This window comes from Ambystoma mexicanum, chromosome 3p (assembly GCF_040938575.1).
Source record: "Ambystoma mexicanum isolate Mex_15411 chromosome 3p, UKY_AmexF1_1, whole genome shotgun sequence".
In the NCBI taxonomy this organism is placed as follows: domain Eukaryota; kingdom Metazoa; phylum Chordata; class Amphibia; order Caudata; family Ambystomatidae; genus Ambystoma; species Ambystoma mexicanum.
This window is the reverse complement of record NC_090925.1, coordinates 1,045,747,316-1,045,753,770: the sequence shown is the minus strand read 5'-3', so window position 1 is coordinate 1,045,753,770 and position 6,455 is coordinate 1,045,747,316. Positions and strand designations below refer to the sequence as shown.

Here is a 6,455-nt window from a genome sequence, read left to right as displayed (position 1 = left end):
CACCCTGCCCTGCCCGGGCTCTGTTTTCGCGCCCAGGCCCTCCAACCTGAAGAAGGCCCAGCCAGCAGCCCCTGGGGATTTATGGGGGGGAGTCTGGCTACCGGCTGCCGCCGGCCCCTCCGAGCACCGATCAGGCCTTGACTTCACGGCATTGCCATGTCCTGCTGGGGGGCACCCCACCTAAGACGCTCTTGTTAAGCGGGGGGACCCGTCGGCTCAGGAGGGCCATGGGCCCACCTGGGTCCGACAGGCCAGTGGGCACACTGCACCGGGCCTGCTCTCTATCCGACTGAGCCTGCTGGCTGGCAGCCAGGGCCGAATTTATGCAAATCTCGGGCGGAGCAGGGCCTAATAACTGAACTGTGCTACAATGTGCCCCTTCTGCTGGGCTCTGCCTGCCGGAGTTTTCCCCTGCACATGGGAAAGGAAGCTCTGCAGGCGCTCAGGGCTTCCGGGAGGGCTGGGGCTGGGTCAGGGCCTGCCTTTCTCACTCGCTTAGCAGGGCTTCCAGAACAGGCCCAACCCCTGCCCTCTTGCTCGCAACTCATACTTACCTGGCAGGTGGAGCATCTCTGATCAAAAAGGCAGATCTCCCAGGGTGAGGCTCATCCATTGCACATCAGATTTGCTGACCCCTGCGATGTCCCCAAATGTGGGATACTCGACTGCATTATTTCTGGTAGTGGGGGACTGCGTTCGTGCTTTCCCCTGATTTATTGGTGGAAGAAAGAAAAGTTTAGTGTGCGAATCAGATTGTTTGCACACAGAGCCCCTGGTCGTGCAACAGAGTTTCTTTTGCTGTAGTCAAGACGGCCAGCCCCGAGCAGCTCAGGGGTCCAGCCCTGATGCATTGGTGAAAGAAAGAAAAAGTCACTCATGTGTGTGAGTAGGTTGGTTGCGCACAGAGCCACTGAATTTTGCTGCAGTCAAGAGGGCCAGCATTCACTGGAGGGGTCAAGTCAAGTGCACAAGCGCCTAACCCCAGACTTGTGCGGATGTCGTGGCATGGTCTTCTTAGCCAGCAGATGTTCTGTTGGGCTGTATACAGCGCTCCGCTGCCATTCGTACGGTCTCCAGGCGCTTTGGCAGGTTTGGAATTAGGGGTTCTTCTTGGTGAGGTCAGTGGGAGGGGGGAAGTGGGAAACGCAGGATGATACTCAGTCATCAGACAGTGTTTGAGGATACTCTAAGCAGGGTTTAGGGGTGTTCGAGCTTGAGGGGGAAGGGGCGCTCATCAGGGTTTGGGGATACTCTAGGGTGTAGGGGTCAGAGAGTGTTGGAGCTTGAGGGTTAAGGGGCACTCATGGGCATTTGAGGATACACTAGCATGTCGGGGCACTAGAGCTTGAGGGGGAAGGGGTGTTCATTATGTTTTTGGGATACACTAGGGCTTGGGGGTGTTGGAGCCTGAGGGGGCATGGGGGCTGTTCATCAGGGGGAGCCCCTACAGAATAGGTGTGTTTTTGACTGAAGCGACAGGATTCGAGAAGGCCTCCCTCAGAAGCGTCCTATGGGCCCTGCTGAAGGTGCCCCCCGAACCTCTTTCCTACAGCTCTGAAGTTGCCAGTGGCAGGGTTCACGCAGGAGCAGGGGCAGAGCCGGCCTCAGAAGTTTTAGGGTTGGGGGCTGTTGGACAGTTTTAAAAAGCAGGTTGAAAGTGGGGCCTCGAGTGACAGAATATCCAGCGACCTCCAAATGCTTGCATGTCTGTCCCCCATTATATAGCGCCGAGAGGCCACGCAAGTGGTGACAGGGCGTGGTGCATGACCGAGTAACACAACATAACATAGCCTGTGCCTTACATAATACAGCCCGTGCCTTTTATCTGTGCCCTCTGACCTCGATGACACTCCTGCGTATGTTGTCTCTTTGCTCCCAACTGTTTGGGAAAAAAATGAGGGAAAAGTGTGTCAGTACTTAGTACTGAAAAGTCAGTCGAGCTGGGAGCAGGCTGGGACTGGCCTGTAGGATAATAGGCCCAGGGCCAACCAAAAACACAAAATGCTGGTGTGGGCCCGTTTTTTTTGGCCAAAGTGGGATGCTTATTGGCCCATGTGGGCCAGTTTGATGAGTTAATTTACTCTGCTGCGACTAGTAGTTTTGACCAGTGTTGCTGAATAAATATTCTTTAAAATGTACAATTTGCACGTCACTTTATCAAAAAGCTCCCCTGGATACGACTCAAACAGTATCACAAAAGGAATGAAAAGCCATTTGCAAGTGCGGGCAACTTTTTCTTTGGTGCCTGAGGCAATTACATGGCCCAGTCTGACCCCGGATGATAGCTAGCCTTTGTTGCTGTGTGCAGTTGGGAAGCACCCCACAGTGTCTTTGTCGAGGGCATAGGGGCAAAAGGGGCCAGGCCAGGGACAGGTGGTGATGTTGTGTAAGTTGGCTGTAGAGGCGTTGTCTGTGTTGTAACAGACACATGAACCCTCAATATATTGAATAGGGGATATGTGTGGAAGAGATAAAGCCATCCCGTGCTTGCCACACGACTGTTCTCCACCCGACCTGGTGTGTGGCGGGTCAGTACACCATGGTGCGACAAGTAAAAACCCTGTAGAATTAAATCCAGTTGCAAATAAATACACAGTGGGCCTCGTATGGGCAGAGTATTGTAGAATGAACACCTCTTTTCTCCACTGCTACACATATGGAGATCACATGATCTAAAAGTTACAACAGACCTTATGCTTAAACACTGGCAGTCACATGACATTCACAAATGGCATTGGTGAGGTGACATCCTGATATTAAAATATAAAATATCCTTAACTGTGCCACTTTGGGATTGTCTGTGCAGGATAGAGGAGCAGGCATTTCTACAAGTCAAAAAACATTAACACCTGAATAACCGACTCCTTGACAGAGCAACCATATCTCTTGTATGGACTATAAAGCCAAGGAACTTCATACATTATGCAGCCCGCAGAGTTCTATATAGAGTGGTGCTGGTGCAGCCTTCTTCCATGTTTTTGATATCATTCCTTTTGCCGGTCCAGGTTTGTGGACCCACGTCGGATCCCACCCACGTGGCCCAAATGAACCCCCTGAGGTGGTGCATAGGATTGGCCTGCTGGTGGCGGGCTGACTTGCAACAAGTGCAACCTAGCGTCCATTACAGGGTTTATTTATTGTGAGTGTGACATTTGTAAAACGCACTAAGCCCAGATTAACTTAACTGGTCTGCTGTTAAATCTCAGTTACCAGTTTAATGGTATCCAGTCCACTAATTGCTCATTTTACTATAACCGATATGATAACTCAGTGGCCAGTGGGTTGAGCGCTCGCTGGTGTGATGTGTGTGTGATCTGCAGGTCTGAATCCCAGTAAGGCCATTTCAGCCTTTCATCCTTCTGAGGTTGATAAATGATTACCAACACAGGTTGGGTGATATTGTATGCATATTTGTTCTATAAAAAAGAGCTTAAGCCTAAGTGCTATACAATAACATATTATCATTTGGCCTTGGACGTCTGCTTGCATTCACAGTTATTTGACAATATGGATTTGGACCTGCTGTTATTGCATATAGAGATCTTGCTAACAAAAGATCTTGCTAATGTTTAGACATGTAAAAGGACACAATTTCAGAAGAGCTAAAGTCTTGGGAGGAGAATAGAGCACCCAAATGTCCCTTGAAGTAGAGCTTGTTGTGCCACAAATTCGCATTCCTCGCTTGCACACTGTGGAATTTGATCACTAAGCGTTGCTCACTAGTGGGGTGCTGCGACGCCGCCGCTGCCGACCACCCCCGGTCTGGCACACCTCACTCAGTTGCGCACATGACTGAAAAACAGCCTGCACACAACTATTCTTTGGCGCACACAGCCGAAAAAAATTAGAGGGAACATTGGATGTCATGAATACAAAATCAGTGTATATGGTAACATCTTCATATGCTGATATTTCTAAAGTTTCAATGAGTGCAATACATTCTTCTGCTTGTGCTGAATAATGGGAGGGCAATCTCTGCTGCATGATTATCTGAAATTCTTCCACCCGGTCCTTTACATATTTCACTACTGCTGTGTCTGTGTGCCTTTGTCCACTCTCCTGGTCTAAGCTAGATGACCCATCTACATAAAGTACTTCTCCTGTGTCAAGGGCGTCTTGACTGATCCTGCTGAACTCAGCTGTTCTCCCTCGTATACTGCACAATCATGAACTTTGTCTTGTGGCCCTGCTGGCTTGGCAATGTAAGTTGCTGGGATGACTGTGTGGCATCTCACTATGGTGATAGATGGGTTTGTCAGAAGTACCTCATACCCACTAGCTCTCTGTGTGGTGAGTGTAGATGTGTTTCTCTTAAGTATGGAAAAGACTGCATGTTCTACGTGCAAAGTGAATGGACACCCCATGACAATTGTGGCAGATTTCTGAACGGCGAATGTGACTGCTGCTAATGCTTGTTCACATGGACAGTGTCCTTGCATTACTGGGTGTAGGAGGGCACTATAGAATGCCAAAGGCTTGTTTGATGATCAATTGTGTCAGTACTGTTGTCATGGCTTGGTCATTTGATTGTGAAAATAAAAATAATTGCTTTTTGTAATCTGGTTTTGCTAATACAGGCACAAAGCGTTCTGCCATTTCCTCTGTCCATACAATTATACCCTTAATCTTTTGGCCTTCCTTAGGTGACTGCAATAGGGGTCTAACATGTGTTGAGTAATCGAACACCCATGTGCAGCAATAATTTCCCAACCCTAAGGATTGTTGCATCTCTCTTATTGTGTTGGGCTGTGGTGTGTTTCTCTCTGCTGTGGCTCTGTATGGCTTTATCTTTATTCCTGTTGCAGATATGATCTGACCGAAGTATGCCACTTCATTCTTGCAGTACTGTAACTTGTCTATGTCCACCTTGTATCCTTTGTCTGCTAGTATTGTCAGGAGATGTATGTTCTTTCCACATTTTTCTTCTGGGGTTGCACACTAACAAGTCATCTACATATTTAAGTGGTGTACTGTCCATGTTGATGTTCTCTAAGTCCATCTGGAGGAGCCTGTTGAAGACTCACAGTACCTCTGGGGCAACCTACTGTGTTGGAATCTCTTTCCGTGATACGAAAAAGGTGTCAAGTATTGGGAGTCTGGCTGTAATCGTATGGTGAAGAATTCATTTTTAGGTCTACTACAGAAAAGTAGACTGCATTCACAGGTATGTTGCATAGTATTGATGCAGGGTTTCGTACTAGTGGATATTCTGCTTCCACTATGTCGGCCAGAGCACAGAGATCCTGGATAAATCTCCATGATCCCCCTTGGCTTTCTTGAATGGGTACATAGCTGTGTTGCAAGGTGAGTCTGAAGGCACAATGATTCCTTGGTCAGGCAGTGCTTTGATTGTGTCATACTTTCCCTTATCTGCTTCTTTAGACAATGGGCATTACTTTACTCTTAGGCATATGGCACCTGGTTTGAGTATGATTTTCACTGTCCTCATGCTGGTCAGTCACACTACGTCATGTGAGTTTCTTGTCCACAGTCAACTTGGCACTTGTGCAAAATCCTCATGTGCTTGTGTTGGTGGAGTGGTTGCTGTCATTACTGTCTGTGGAACTTCACTGTGTTGTATTGCCAAATGACCAGGTATGCCCATTTCAAAGACTACCTCCCCATCTGTGTCCAAATTTGCAAATAGCTGTTAATTAGTAATTTCTTTCGGTGACAGTGAGGGGTTTATGCATAGTATACTTCTCCACTCCTTCCCTTCCTCACCTGTGCCTGTTTCAATGAGTGTGTCTTTCCTCATGATCACAGCATCAATGTGCAAAGTGAAAATCACTCCTGGGGCTTCCTGATGTGGTACTGCTGGTCTAAATCAGAACTTTTCTGGCAAGTGAAATATCCCATTCGGCATTCATGGTAATCAAACAATCAAAATGGTAACTTCATCTGAGAATAGTGCCTCATGCAATAGTAGTGCTTGCATAGTGTTGGTGTTGCAAAGTGCCTGTAGTACTGTGGTTACTCTGTTGTAATGCATGCCTGGTGTTGGACACACAATTCCTTTGTCAGTGAATGAAATGCTTACGTTGAGCTTTTTAAGGAGATCCCTCCCTAATAGATTCACTGGTGTATCAGTACTGTACAATAATGGCATGACCATCTCTTGATTCCCTATAGCAAGGGGTAGATTGTCTATGAAAGGAACCCTTACAATTGCCCCAGAGAAACCTTGAGTATCCATGCTGTTGCCTGTTAGTGGAAACTGTCCTTCCCTTATGAAAGATTGGGTGGCTCCGGAATCTACAATAAAAGTAAACATTCTGTTTCCCATCTTCACCCCCACTTTGGGTTCTCTGTCTGCATTTCGAGTGATTGAGAGAACTGGGCACATCAAGGCTTGCTGTGGGCTGTAGTCTTGTTTATATGTGTTTCCCTTAAGAGGGAAAGTATTGTTGCTTATAATGGTGGCTCCAGTGTAGTGTGCAAGTGTCCTCGTGGTA

At 47.7% G+C, this 6,455-nt stretch overlaps 1 non-coding gene across 1 annotated transcript; it reads left to right on the top strand.

Annotated features, from left to right (window-relative positions):
* The first annotated feature begins 546 nt into the window (after window positions 1–546).
* LOC138581521 (U1 spliceosomal RNA) lies at window positions 547–711 on the top strand. The gene has a single exon (XR_011304595.1). It is a non-coding gene; the product is annotated as a U1 spliceosomal RNA (small nuclear RNA).
* Window positions 712–6,455: the final 5,744 nt, after the last annotated feature.